The 16,213-nt window shown below is 28.5% G+C and overlaps 2 long non-coding RNA genes across 2 annotated transcripts; both read left to right on the top strand.

Moving 5' to 3' along the window:
• The first annotated feature begins 10,289 nt into the window (after nucleotides 1-10,289).
• LOC127064858 (uncharacterized) lies at nucleotides 10,290-13,040 on the top strand. Its single transcript, XR_007781852.1, has 2 exons — nucleotides 10,290-10,502; nucleotides 10,994-13,040. It is a non-coding gene; the product is annotated as an uncharacterized LOC127064858 (long non-coding RNA).
• A 100-nt stretch (nucleotides 13,041-13,140) lies between these two features.
• On the top strand, nucleotides 13,141-14,219 carry LOC127064432 (uncharacterized). Its single transcript, XR_007781721.1, has 4 exons — nucleotides 13,141-13,500; nucleotides 13,657-13,827; nucleotides 13,908-14,007; nucleotides 14,087-14,219. It is a non-coding gene; the product is annotated as an uncharacterized LOC127064432 (long non-coding RNA).
• The last annotated feature ends 1,994 nt before the right edge of the window (nucleotides 14,220-16,213 follow it).

Below are 16,213 nucleotides of genomic sequence, written 5' to 3' on the forward strand. Positions count from 1 at the left end.
TTATAACCTCTATAAGTAATACATATATACAGACACACACAAATTGATAAAAATAGAACATATATACATATAAATATATATATATAATTGTAATAATATATGAATTTATTGTGAATGGAATAGAATTTTCAGATTTCTTTAATGCAACTAATATTGTAAAAAAGTTCTTTAACAGAAAAATATCAGAGACCAGCGACAGAATAATTTTGTCAGAGATTTGTCAGAATTATCTTCTAATAAAATTTACTCGACTTCGGATCTTTGATAGTTGGTAACTTTCTGTCTATTTTTGCCCTATTATTTTGTTAACGGGACCATGGCAGTCACCTATGGTATAACTATGTAAAAATTTCCAATTAATTACTTTCAATAATTATTATAAGTAAAATATAAGCAAAATTAAAAACTTCTTAATAATAGAAATAACTGGATAAACAGTGCAAAGTAAAGATCGTAGACAATAATTAATTATTGTTATTAATAATTTTTGTTTCTATTAACAAACAGAATAAGTAGTCTAAACTTCGAATAGAGAAAATTTATATTAATTCATCTTTATATTATATTATTCATCTTTAATTATTACTTCAAATATTATTGATCAGTTCATTTGTTTTCGTTGGTTTCAAAGTTAACAGATAGAATATTAGGCAACAATTAAATTTTCTGACGTACTGTTTTAAAACAATATCAAGAAAAGTAAGATTTGCTATTGCAGTCCCTACAATTTTCCATTATTATTTTGTACAATTTTTATACTAAAAATATCGTTGAAACATAACCGATTAGCAAGTTGTGGTATAAGCAACCGAATATTTAATTAGAAGATGTATATTTAGACACAGCTTTAATAACTTATCATTGTAAGCTAATACTAATATAAATTCAATTATTATTCCTGGGATAAAATTTATAAAAGTCCTGTACATTTTAATAAAAGTGTTAGAAATAAATAATACATTCAAAACTCATTCGTGAAAATAAATCAAATTCTCTCCTTCATTTTCTCTCTTCTCTTTATTTTCTCTACCTCCTTTCTCTCGATTATATATGTATATTGCTCATGTACACACGCACATATATGTATGTATAATAATATATTATAAAGTATGTATATAATATAATATACATATATGTACGTATAATAATATATACTCATAAGTTGTATTGTTATCTTTGCAGAAATAAATAGAAACTTGTATTATATTTTGAAGAATTTTACAAAAATAATACTGGGCTGTAAACGAAATTTCTTCTCCGCTGTGAAAACGGTAGCAAACGTGTTAAAAATTTTTGGACGACTTATTTCAGATTTTAATTCGATTCTGTCTTCGTCTCGATATCTCTAATAATATCCTATACGATATTCTTGGGTATCTTTAAAAGATTCGCGACTTCTCGTACTGCTTTTTTTTTCATAATGAAACATTACTAATTGGTGTATGTCGAATCATGTATTATTTTTATTTCCGTGATTCATTTCGCGTCAGATGACGACTAAGTGTAATTGTAAGAAATATTCAACACATATTTCTATAATTTAATATCTTCGATATTGACCTAGGATATTTATAAATATACTACAGTTATCATACACTACATTTTAATTTTATAATGCTGATAAAATCATTGCGGGATTTTAAAATTAATACATATCCGTGATTGCACAAGAAAAAGGAAGATCTACTTGCAGATCCACACCATTTAAATGTTTATGGAATATAAAATATATAATACTCGACGCCTTGATAATTGAAAAGAATTTTTATCTGTATTTATATTTGATACGTTCTATTTATAGAGGAGATGGGAAGAAATTAAAAATATTTGCGCTTATCTATAGAGATTCAAAAATATATTCTGTGAATTTCCACTTGGTGTGTCCGGTGAACTGGAATTTAATTTCTATTTTTTTTTTTCTTGAAATACTGAAATTCATTCTCCCTTCTTCCTACAGTAATTTTTCAAGGCCAATGGATTGGTCTTACTTTTTTTTATTTTCATATTGCTTTCTCTTGCTGGCATTTTTAAATCACTTACCAAACAAAATTATTAAGCCTACAGATCGTGATGATTGATTGTGAGTAAGAAACGCTATAAAAACAAATGTGTTACAAACAAATACGTTTAGATAGATAAGTTACGTAAGATAGATAAGATAGATAGATACGTTAAGATAAAAAGACAAAGTAAATCAATAACGGACGAAAACAAAACAAACATTTTGTACTTACTATAGGTCGTTAATATTACACGTATCTATCAACGAGTGGTTATGTGTCGAGATAATCAAAAACAGGATTTATTGAGAGTCCCGTGAAGTGAACACATTGTTCTTTTTCCGTTATCATAAATTATCATCATATATGTATATGATGCATATAGGCATATTTTTCTACTTTTTCTTTTTATCATTGTTCTTATTACTATATTATTATATTATATATTATTATTATAGTAATAGTAGTAGTAATAGTAATAGTAATAATATAATGTAAAATCAGTGAATAATAAAAATAATACGAAGCTATAAAATAGCGCTGGAAGAAAAAATGCGTAATGTGGATGGAACTCATGTTTTAATCTTTATCAAAATAATATGTAATATATAAGTGTATGATCACTAATTTTTATTTTTGAAGAAATAATCAATAAATGTGTATACTTTATAACTATTTGTCATCAAACCAAATCGTACCGCTACTGTATCTTATTTACTACAAAACATCACGAAATTCACATCACCATCAGCGAAGAAAATAAATGTAAGAGATTGAATTGTATATCTTATTAAATTATTAGATAAGGAAAGAAAAAGAATAAATTAGTTGATTATGTTATATAAGTACAATAAAAAACACAAGAGGTCATTGAGCTTGCGATCCCTGTATTATGAAACTTTTTTTTTATAAAAATATAAATAATTTTTATTTGACAACATACAATAGTATAAAAGTCTGTATAACGGAATTACAAAACTAATATGCCTGCCACACTTCTACTACACACTTCTAAGAAGTTTGCATTTCTATATAAAATCTGGAAGGAACTACAAATTTTTCTAAAATTGAACAGTATCTTAGAAACAGATCTATTGACATGAACGATTGGACTCGTATATTCTTATTTTTGTCCTAGAATTATTTATCCAAAGCTCATTAAAATGCACGAGTGAATTACTGTAGCTTTTCCGTGCGAGCATCGTGAAACGCATTTCATTGCGTTTGAAATATAATAGTTTAGAAAATCTAAGCATCATCAGCTTCCACTACACAACAAGCAAACAATCGTCACGAAAATAAAACAAACACCATTCAAGCGTGTATATATAAATTAATAGTGGGTATACAAGCTCCTTTTTTGCCACAAATTTCGAAGGTTGAAACAGGCATTGTACAAAACTTCTTTTTCGCGAAAGATGTCGAAAGAAGCATTTACTATGTACATATTACAATGGTAATAGGCGTAGTTACTGACTGATTTTGATGAACAAGGTCTTATTTTAAAGATGAACGTTTAATCAAAGACGGCGCTATTTCGAATTTTTGAAAAGGCTTTATACTTTTGCATGATATATTTTCAAAGAAAAATTATTTTATAGTGAGATTAGTTTTGTGTTCATGTTTAATAGAAATGAAAAGTAAAGTTTAAAAGTACTTATAATTAGAAAACTTGAAAATCTTGGAAAAGTAATTTATATTATTCCATAATAATGTTCAGAATATACTTAATTGAGTCAAAACATTGAAGCTTAGATAGATCAATTTTAATAACAATAACGATCGTTAAAATTTTCATGATATTATTATCAGTATATATAAAACATTTTTTCATGAACCAGGATTTTAGAGCAATAATATAGAGTACAATTTCTATTGTTCAAACTTATTTTTGAAAATGTGCAACATTTTAGATTTTATGATGATACAACTAGAGATTTCTAAATTACTTAAGGAAAAGAAAGAGACTGATAACATCGAATTCGAGAGTGTTAATATCATAATCCTAGGCTATCTCAAAATATTTAACTGAATACCAGTAATGTAATGACATGCCAAAATCTGTAACTGATTACTGATAATATATTCGTAAATTATTTCAAATTTAATAACTAAAAACGCTCCTCTGCAATGTTTGTTAAGAGGCATCAACACACATTATTTGGAAATAATAAAAATTTCTGGTCTCAAAATAGCTACAAAAGCAATGTAGACTAGATATATAGAAAAGGAAATCTAAAAATACTGTTTTTATTTACAGATTTTGTAAAATTCTAATATATAAAATTAGATATTTTGTCAAATACCACACTAGAAAATATTATTATTAAATATTAAAATTTAATTATTAATTTGTTTGTTCAATTTTGCTTAATTTTATTAAATTTTAGTGTTAAATATGTTAAATAGTTGTATTCTTTTATAATTTAGTAATATGTTTTATATTTCAAGTTATTATTAATACTGGAATGAAACTCCAGTATTTTGCCGATTTTAAATGAAATATTAAAACTGAAATTATTTCCTATTAAACATCTTAAATGGCTCCTAATTGATATTTGATCTGTCTGAAGCTTTTATTACCGATTCTGTGCACTGTAAAATTGATAAAACCACCCTTAAACACCGGTACTTTGCCGAATTTTTTGAAATATTAATATTATTATTTATATTATTTATATTATTAATATTATATAATTTGAAATATTAATATATATAAATAATTTTCTATTAAGCACCCTAATTCACCCCTAATTCACCCTAATTAAGCCGGACCTGTCAAAAACTTTTATAATATATATGGAATTATATATCCATCGTAAATTAATAAAACCATTTCGATAACCATGCAATTTTTCGATTTCAATTGAAATATTAAAAATTGTAAAATTCTTTTCTAAGCACACTAATTGTTCCCTACTTGAATCGGCCCCGTCCAAAATTAATATTTTTTTTTGTACTTCGTAAAATCAGTAAAACAACCGTAAAAGTCTGGTACTTTTCTGAATTTAATTGAAATATGGAAAATTAAAAAATTTTATTTTAAGCAACTTGATTCATCTCTAATTATGCTGGACCTTTTCGAAACTCCTATTACAGATTTTGAGCAGCATAAATTTATTAAAATAATACTGAAACTCCGCTACTTTGCCGATTATAATTCAAATATTATAAATTAAGGAATTTAATATTAAGCACCCTAATTCACTGCTAATTGGACTGGAATTAATCAAAACTTCGATTCACCCTTAATTGAACCGGTCCTGTCCGAAATTTTTGTAATACATCCTGTGCACCGTAAAATTAATGAGACCACTCAGAAACCCCGTTACTTTGCCAAATTTTTCGAAATAATAACATTTACAAAATTTTCATGAAGCATTCTAAGTCTCCCTTAATTGATATGGCCCTGTCCGAAACATTTATCATAGCTTCTGTGCACCGTAAAATAAATAAAGCTACCCTTCAACCCCGGTACTTTGTCGAACTTTTTGAGATGTTAAAATATAATGAATTTTTTTATAAAGAACCCTACGTCGCACCTAATTCAGTCGGCCTTGTCTGAAACTTAGATAATAGGTTCTGCACACCGTAAAATTAATAAAAATACCATTAAACTCGTTACTATGCCGAAATTAATTGAAATAATAAAATTCAAAAATTTTTTTATTAGGCACTTTAAATCAATACTAATTGAGTCAGCCTTTTCCGAAAGTTATATAACAAGTTCTGTGTACCGTAGAACTAATAATGCCATCCCTTATACTTGGTATTTCGCCGAATTTATTGAAATAAACAAAATTAAATAATTTTCTATTCAGCACCCTAAATCACCTTTAAATGAGCCGGGACAGTCCAGAACTTTTATAATAGATTCGGTGCACTGTAAAATTAATGAAGCTACTACTAAACCTAAGTATTTTTCGAATCTTTTACAATATAAAAATTTATAGAATTTTTTATAAAGCACCCTAAGTTGCCCTTAATTGATACAGACCTGTCCAAAATTTTATAATACATTCTGTACATCGTAAAATTAACAAAACCATCCTGACACACATGTGCTTTGCCATATTTACTTCAGTAATTAAATTTAAAGAACTATTCTGCTAAGCATCCTAATTCGCTCTTAATTGAGCCAGCCATATCCGAAAATTTTATAATACTTTCTATGAACGGTAAAATTAACAAAATCATCCTTAAATCTCCATACATTGCCGAATTTAATACAAATATTAAAATTAAAAAATTTTTTTATTAAGTATTCTAAATTACCACTAATTTTGCCGGCTAAGTCCGAAGCTTTTATAATAGATTTTGTGCGCAGTAAATTTAATAAAACCACCCTTAAAACATGGTATTTTGCCGAATTTAATAAAGTATTTTTTAAATTCTAATATACAAAAAAATTTAATGAAGTACTGGAGTTTAAGAGTGGTTTTACTTTTTTACAGCGCACAGAATCTATTATAATATTTTCGTACAGGGCGGGCACAATTAGGGGCGATTTTTGGTGTTAATGCAAAATTCTTTAAATTTTAATATACAATAAAATTCGGCGAACTGTTGGGATTTAAGGGAGGCTTTATTAATTTTACGTTGCATAAAATTTATTATAAAAGTTTCGCAAGCGGCCGGCTCAATCAGAGGAGATTAAAAGTGCCTAACAAAAAATTTTTAATTGTACTATTTCAATTAAATTCAGCATAGTATCGAGATTAAAGAATGGTTCCATTCATTTTACGGTACAGAATCTACTATAAAAGTTTTGGGCAGGGTCAGCTCAATTCAGTGCGATTTAGGATACTTAATAAAAAAATTCTTAAATTTTTATATATCAAAAAATTCGGTAAAGTACTGGGAATTAAGGGTGGTTTTATTGATTTTTCAATGCACAAAATTTATTATAAAAGTTTCGGGTAATTCTATGTATCTCATGCGTGAAAAGCATAAATTAAATTACATGGCAACGGTCGGCGGTACTATACTATCGAAGATTATCAGCGGCTTGTTGAACTTTTTTATTACTCTTGGTTTAATACTATAAATCAACATACAGGATTTAAAGGCAAGATATTTCTTTTTCAAACATCATCTTCGTTTTTAAGTGATTCGTAAAATCCACATCGTATTCGTTATGTGATTGAAATTAAGGAGGAAGATAAAAGAGAAAAAATTTATAATGGCAGTTACACGAATCAAAGAGGAATTTTTCATCGAACAAGGTGTACCGTTTCTCAAGAAAATTTTCTTCGGGAATATTTTGAAATTATACGAGAAATGTCCATTCCATGTTTCCTCTACCGTGTCTTAATCGTAGTTGCATCAATTTGATATAAGTAATTATTCAATATAAGTCGACGTAGAAGAAATTATAAATTCAATGCTCCAAATTGTTTGTTATAATATTCACAACATATACTAATAAAATATTCATAACATTTAATAATATTATAAATATTTATACTATTAATGTTTAATATAATCATAATATTCAACGTTTCCTAAAAATATAAGAATATAGACTAATAAACTCATAGCATACTGCGAATTCCATTGTCAATAAATTTGAATAGGAATTCAATGAAATTACGTCTTCGTTATCCATAGTCTCCTATGTATCGTCACATACCTTCATTAGTTATTATTCGTTTTGCCTATAATCCTATTCCCTCTGTGCATGCATTTGTACGCGTATGCATGCGTTCTGGTCAAGCGGGCGAGACTGCGTGCGCAGATATATGCGTGCGTCTGTGTATTTTGCATGTTTTGAAAATAAAAAAATTATTTTTTCACTCGTTTTCCTTGTATTAAACAATAACAGATATCTAGATAATACGATTGGTTTTATCTAATTATTTAATTATCTGTTTGTTTTTTTTTTACAGAACTATGTATCACATCGCTAATTTATTTCAATGATATAAACGACTACATTTTCCTAAAAATTTACTCTCTATTGAAGAATTTAAAAAAAATGATCGAATCATACTTTCGGTTAATTAATAATTCATACTGTACTAATTCAAAAGTAACAAGTAATTTACTAGAAAAATATTACATTTCTCTAATCGTCTATTTCTTATTACGTATAAATGTGCATAGCATTATTATGGCATTTATTATATTTCTAGCAATATAACATTTCGGATTGTATTATCCAAATGAATAAATTCTTCGAAAAGCACTTAAATAATACTTTACCCAATATTTACTTCTAATTATTCCTTAAGATAATGGTAGATATTCGATTAACCGATTAATATCGCTAAAAACAAAAGTTATAAATGGCATAGAGAGACAAATTTTCAATGAAATAAATAACCATTCCTTCTAAATACAATCTTTTAAATTTTATTTTCTATGCAATGTCGATGTTGTCTTCACGTAAACTAAATAAATTTCAAAAAAAAAAAAGAAAAAAAAATTCCCTCCCGGAAAGGAAAATAAACGAAATTCGATTTTTAAATAATAAGATGATGAATAGGATATGTATATGGAAAACGACAGATAGGGAAAATCAAAAGAAGTGATATTTAAAAAGAGAAAACGAAGTTGAAAACAAAAAAACATTTCCCGTAATAGCTGTATTGATCTAAACTTGTTAGCAATACTGGTGAGATTACAGAAAATGATATTCTCGTCGGACTATGAAAAATAATAGGGGGAAATGAATAACGCATGCTCTCAACTGGGTTGCGCCTGCATTGTGTCTGGGAGTCGGGGTAAAAGCTTTTCGATGAGAGTTGGACCAGCGAAAGTTATTCCGTTTGGAGACACTAATGTGACCAGTGCTAACAGATTCCAAAAGATGAAAAACGATTTAAAAAGGAAGACGAGTGTGCAAACGGAAGTAGCTGAGAAATGCCAAAAAATTAGAAAGTGACGTTAAGAATCGCCGACGTTCTACACTTCATGGCCTTGGTATAATAAATTATAATTGAATTTAATATTAACATTTAATACATAACTCAAGGATTTATTTTCATAGATTTAAAAATTTTTTGTACGTCTCGCTATAGAAAATTCTATAATTTTATATATGTATATATGAGTTATATTGGAGACGCTACATTATACACTATTTTATACTTTGTCTCCAATACTACGATACTACGATATAGCAATTTATAATGTACTAAAGAAAATTGCATAGTTCTTTATTATTACTTTATACTATATTTTATCTATTCTTTTACATTTATTATATTATATTTTATTTTATCTGTAATTTGTCTTTGACGTATTATCGCATAATATTAAAGAGAGAGGAAAATATAATTAGAGTTATCTGAATTAGGATATTTCTGTTATACATTTATATGTCGTATTATAATAATCGTATATATGGCCAACTGTTGCGTAGCTCTATCCTGTTTCGTAATCCCCGATGAAAATATCCTTTGAGAAATCCACGATACTAGCTAATTTGCTGGTTTGACACTAGTTCAATCGTTCCTCTGCCGATTAGTTAATCAATTGGAACAGAGATACATGATTTAATTCATTGACGAAGAGAACAGAAAAATGAAAAATAGAAGAAAAATAGAAAGGTCCCTTAACGTTCTCAACGAATCGTATGGATCTTTGATTAAACATTTCAGTTGTTGTGGTTTCAATTATTAAACGGATATTTCGTAACGTTTGCACGATACGAAAAAGTTCGTGCAATATTGAAAAAGTTTCAAGGAGATTCTGACATTTTTTCTATGTAAAGTTAAAATAAAATTCTGAATGTTGGTCCAAATTTTTCCATAAATAATTAGAACATTTGGAAAGTATATCGAAAGATTTATCGAACATTTTGAAAGACTTTGAAGTATTTTTAATAAAGATAAAACACTAAAGTTATCAAAATCTTTTAATAGAGTTTTTTTAAGCATGCTCTGTCAACGTTTAGATCGTGTAATTGGAATAATTACCAATTATTCGAAAAGAGTAATTTAAAAGTGTTCGACCATTTAAATATGTCCTATTAATATTATCATCATTAATATTATCCTTTAAATGACGCGCCTCATGTCGAAATACGATCTATATGAAGCTTATTATTTATTATTTATTCTTAGAAAAATTTATGAACCAGATCGATCGAAATAATAATAACAAATGATATTCATCTGTACATGTAAATACGTACTTATTTATAATTTTTCTTCCTAAACGACTGTGTTAACAGTGTCTCACAAGATCGCGGCGATGGGAGAAACTATTAAAAGTTTTCATAAAACTAAAATACGGAATTAACACGAAATAAGAATGTCTGAAGAGCACTGAAAGTATCTTTCCTTGACTACCGTGAGCGTGCTTGATTGATCCACATGGTAAAGAATAATGATGTTTTATTTTTAATGAAACCAATTTTCAAGGAAAGAAATGAAATTAAGTAAGAACTTAATATTTCGTTTAATGTCCAGGACGTAACGAGATGACCGGAATGCTCACATTGTTTAAACACATATGTAATATAAGCAAGAACGAGCATGGATTCCTAGCAATGCCGTAAGTAATTTTCATTTCTTTCCTTTAACAATAACGAGTAATAATAATAGCGATGAAATTTAAAATTCTGCTATAAATTTTTCATCATATTATAATATTACAATATTATAATTTCATTGCTGTGGAAGCAATGACTGTAAATATTGGTTTTCCGCAAATCCATCCCATATTCCCGTTATATCATGTTGCACAAAATCAGAAAACCGACTCATTTTGCAATTATTCAGAATAGTTACAAAAATAAATTTCATTCGATCAATCGTGATATAATATTATATGCTAAAATTTATCTTGAATACCATTCTGCAAAATTATTATTAAACGATAACTTGCTTAATTACAATTATCAATAGAAAGAGATAGAATTATGTTCGCTATCCTGTCGTAAAATCATTACATTTTATTTTTGTTTAATCAACCCAGAGATAAATTTATATAATATTTTCTCTTATACGTACGTACATCAATTCAATTTTCTTTATTCTTTTCAGACGGGACCAGGATTAAGCAAAAGTAAATATTCAATTATATCTAAAATTACGTCCAAATCATTACGTTTGATCGTTTAACGACGCGAATGTATCTATATAAGTGAATTTACATTTGTATTTTCATCTTCTTTTTCTATTTATCTTTATACTCGTGAATGTGTGAATCAGATTAATTAACCCTATACACACACACACACACACATGTAGAGATACACATACAGAACATGTGTTGATATGTTTTAATTATTACGAATGTTTAAACGGAAAACCTCTCTATATGTAGGATGTATTTAGGGTTAATAGATGTATATATATGTATAAGTATATAAGTGTGTATATGTGTGTATAATCATAAAAATACATATATACATGTGTGTGTGTACGTATTAATATTGATGTATAACTATAATTTGCCTTTGTATTCATCTGTATACATGTAGATATTTAGAAAAAGTTAAAATTAACCCCTTGCTTTCGATGTCCTCTCGAACGTTCAGAGCTTCAATTGATTTATTTATATTTGATTTAGACGAATTTGCAAACATTGAAGAAATATTCTTTTGCAAAAAAATCAATATTTTGTTCCTTATAATATTCTCGGTAGTACGATAAGTTTTGAAGGAATTCGATTACGTCAGTTTCATTGATATCTTGTGTTACTTGTAAGAATTTCTGTTTTTCTGATGGGGAGCTCTGTGGGGACGTCTGGGTGCGAAGGGATAAAGAAAGATTAAAAAATAAATTAAAATAAAAAGAAAAGGAAGAAAAATTATAATTGAAAAAGAAAAAAAAAAGAAATTAATACCAAAAAGGAGAAAACGCAAAAAATTAAAAAAGAAATTAGAATCGAAAAAAAGATTAAAATTCAAAAAAAGGAAAAAAGGTGGAAAAAGAATTAGAATAATCAAAAAAGGAAAATCAGAAAAAAGGATTAAAATGGAGAAAAGAATTCAAGGAAAAAAAAATGAAGAAGACAAAAAAGAAAAATATTACAAACAAATGCGTATTGGGAAATTGTACGGATATATTTCATATTTATATCGAGTGATATCTGTATCTAATTTCTGTGAGTCGTTGTAATAACGATGTCGCAAATGTAAACCCAACTTTTAACCGAATATTTGTTATTTCTTTAATTATTCACAATATTTGAATATTTTTAATCGGCTGTACGATTTGATTTTAATTTCATTAGCTTGATTAAAAAACTTGATTGAGAATGCGAATTAACGGAATATTTCAGGTTAATTCTCTAAGCAGTACGAGGCACAAAAATATAGAATCGAGTAAATTTGTTAGAAATTCGACTAAAAATTCGAGTAAAATTTATTAAATCATATATCGAAATATACTTATTACTATTATATTGTTTAATCAGATATAGTTGATTAGGTGTAAGATAATTTTTATATGATATAACAATCAAATTAGTAATGTTAATCATTCGTTAAACGTGATACATTTAATTACATCATTGTAATAAATAGAGTTAATTTTCATAAAAGAGTGATATTAATTATCGACATTACTGATTAAGATATTAAGTCAGGGAAAAAAGTTTCTTTTTATTTTCCTATTTTGCATTTTAATGCAAAAGCGGTTACGATTTACGATTGTTTAGAGTATAGATCATAATTAATAGTTTGAACGGACGGCAACGGTTGAATCTCCCCTTCCATAGGTCATGATCAATTTCACCCAGAATTGTGCTTCATGGATCCTTTCAAGAATGCTTCAGTTCCGTTCCGTTCCGTTTTAGTAACGATTTGCAAATAAAAATATGATCCATTAAATGTTTCATTAATTAATCATGCGGCACACAAACATTGGATTTTTATTCTTCTTCAATGATTTATGTCTGTTTTGTGTACAGTTGGTTCCTTGACAGCATCATTTGCATCACTTACATGATACCATCTATATTGGAAACGTTTGATACAGCTTTGTGCAACGTCCATTGATAACGGATTGGTCAATAAATGTCAGAAATTTCTTTAAGAGCCGGAGTGGCATCATTATCTCTCTTGTAATAAAATATTCAAATGTATCTTCTTCGTTCTTCGATTCGACCTTGCTCGAAATACTTGATGGAAGCTCGCCTTTCGATAATCGCGCGGCGAATTAATTGTTTAACATTAACAAAATTATATCGGATGTCATTATTCATTAGCCGGTAGAATGCTAGGAAACATTTGAATAAGGAATGTGACGCAAAAGGGTAGAAGAACTAGGTTTCAACAATTATTGTCAGTTATAATCTTACATAACTGGGATGGTTGCTTTTGTACTGATTTCTACTGTTAATTTTATTATTGTTTTTTCTCGCGACTATTATTTATGTATATAATTTAAGATTAGAAACTAGTGCGATTTAATGTTAATATTGTCATCTGCCGACAAGTTGAAAGATATGGAAGATAAGTGTAACTCCGGGGAATCGCACGGTGCAAAAACCAAAGAACCGGACTTTCTTTTAACAAGCAACACTTACAAATCTATTAAAGAAGGTTAGTTAATTTTTATATTATTACACATTACTTCACATATTTATAACCTTTATTAATTTCTTCTTATTATAAAAGGAAAAGTTGCTACTGAGAATTTGGGATAATTCTGAAGAATAAGAAAGTCTTCCTGATATCTGTTATTATATTTTGTTACAGACAGTTATTAAACAAGGAAGAAAAAGAAGCTATAGGCGAAGCGTATATACGCACCGAAAGAATAAAAAAATGATGATGCTGTGACAGATGAATATCTAGAAAGTAGAGCGTCTTTTGTAGGATCAAGTCTTTCTGTAACAATTAGAGTATCTAAGCCTCCAAAAATTATCGGTATTTTTCCTTCGAATTTATTTCCATTTTAAACTATTCATTAACTTTTGTAAATCAAATATACCTACGTTACATATTAGATGTTGCCGACGGTTTGACAAACTTGGTTCTTCAAAAACGACTAGTCTACCCTATGCAGGATTTACATGTCAATCTATAATCCTTCTGGAAACACCGTCCGTAAGTCTATTGAAAATGTTTAAGATCAACCGCTTGTACGGCAATGGCGTAATATATATTCGCAATTGAATTATTTCAGGATTTACGAAGAGATACGACAAGACTTGCCACAGCCAAAGGTGCATCAATCGCTTGTGTAGATGCCTCTCACAAGAGAAAGACTGGTCATTTTGGTCAATCAAGGACCAATGGGCCAGATTTTCTTTCACCAAACACTTTCCTATTTATTAAAGAAAGATAGTTTTTATTTCACATCGTATGCTTTATATATCTATAACCTTTATCAATTTCTTTTTATTATAGAAGTAAAAGTTACTTCTGTGAGAGAATTACAAAGCTTCCTAATTTCTGTTATTATATTTTATTACAGACAGTTCTTGATCGAAAAGAAAAAGAGTTTATACGCGAAGCGCGTGGCGTACCGGAAGTGTAAAGAAATTGTGAGGCTGCGACAGATGAATGTCAAGAAAGTTGATCGTCTTTTGTAGGACCAAGTCTTTCTGTAACAATTGGAGCACTTAAGCTTGCAAAAATTATCGATATGTTTCTTTCGAATTTATTTGTATTTTAAACTATGCATTAAATTTTGGAAATCTAATATACCTATGTTACTTGTTTGGTGTTGCCGGAGGTTTGACAAACTTGCTTTTTCAAAAGTGACGAACACAATCAACCACTTGTATGGCAATGGTGTAATGTATATTCGCAATTGAATTATTTCAGGATTTACAAAAAGAAACGGCAAGACTTGCCAAAGATGCATCAACTCCTGTAGTGATATCGATGCTTCTCAGAAAGGTACGAATGATAATATTGATATAATATTGAATAAAGAACCAGGGGAACAATTATTAGAAATGTTCCAACTATTAGAGAAAGATATATAAAAGCTATAAAAGCAACTCTACTTTCTAGATATTAATTATTTCAGATTCTCCTTTTTTTTTTATTCCTCTGGCACATCACGCGTTTCGCATATAGCTTCTTTTCTTCTACGCATAATAACTCCGCTAGTGAGCATATATAATGACAAAATGAAATAGATGATAACCTTGAATTGTATGCACGAGGAATAGTCCCGCGTAGACACAGTAATAACCGTAAGAGTAGAGTAGTCGGTGGAAAAGCAACGATGTCAGATACGCATAATTTTAATTTAAAAAAATGGGTGAAACCTAATTGTCATTCCATTTTATATGTCCCTACCTTATTTAGGTCGAGTTAATTCGGGAAAAATGTTTCTTCGTATTCCTATATTGGCTGATGACATTATTCCGGGTTCATAACTTTAGTAATGTCCAACAATCAATTTTTATCAAGCGCTTTATCAAGCGGTTATCAAGCGCCGCGCGTTTGAAAGTTGAGTTTTTGTGGAATATTTTTCGAGAGGTTTTTTCGAATTCGTGTATTTGTTTAAAAGTTATCACGCCTTATAAGTGAGATAGAACAAAGAAGATGTATTTTGAAATTTTATTACGAGGAAAAGAATAATGCCAATCCAACTCTTGAAAAAATTTAGAATCGATGCGTTATAAATGGACATCGCACATGGTTACATCAAACGTTTCCAATACGGAAGATATGATGTAGTGGTGCAAGACATAGACTAGGAACCAACCATCGGTCACAAAACAGTTCTACATCATTTGAAGAATGCTGGATATATAAAGATATCCAATGTTCATATTCCATATGATCAAATAGTGAAGCGTTTAATGGATTTCTGTCTGCGAATCGTTATTAGGACCTAACGAAACCGATGCACTCTTGAAACGGGCCATTATGTACGATAATCTATGAAAAGGATCATGATCCATGGAAGGAGAATCAACCGTTGTCGCGCCGTTCAAACTATTGATCATAATCTCTTCTCCAAACAATCGCAAAATGATTTGCTTTTGCATTGAAATACGAAGAAACCTTTTCCTCTAACTTAATATCTTGATTAGTAATGTCATTGGTTGATATCATTCCTTTATGGAAATTAATTCGAATTATTTCAGTAATATAGTCAAAGGTATTTATCTTGCTTAACAATGTGAATGAATGACATTACTGATAGGATCATTATATTACATATAGATTATCATACACGTAATTAATTATATCTAATTAAATGTTATAATAATAATAAATATATTTCAATAAACGATTTATCGATATTCTGTGTAGCAAAACTGATTAGAGAATTAACCTGAGGTATCAG

Source organism: Vespula vulgaris, chromosome 6 (genome assembly GCF_905475345.1).
Source record: "Vespula vulgaris chromosome 6, iyVesVulg1.1, whole genome shotgun sequence".
Lineage (NCBI taxonomy): Eukaryota > Metazoa > Arthropoda > Insecta > Hymenoptera > Vespidae > Vespula > Vespula vulgaris.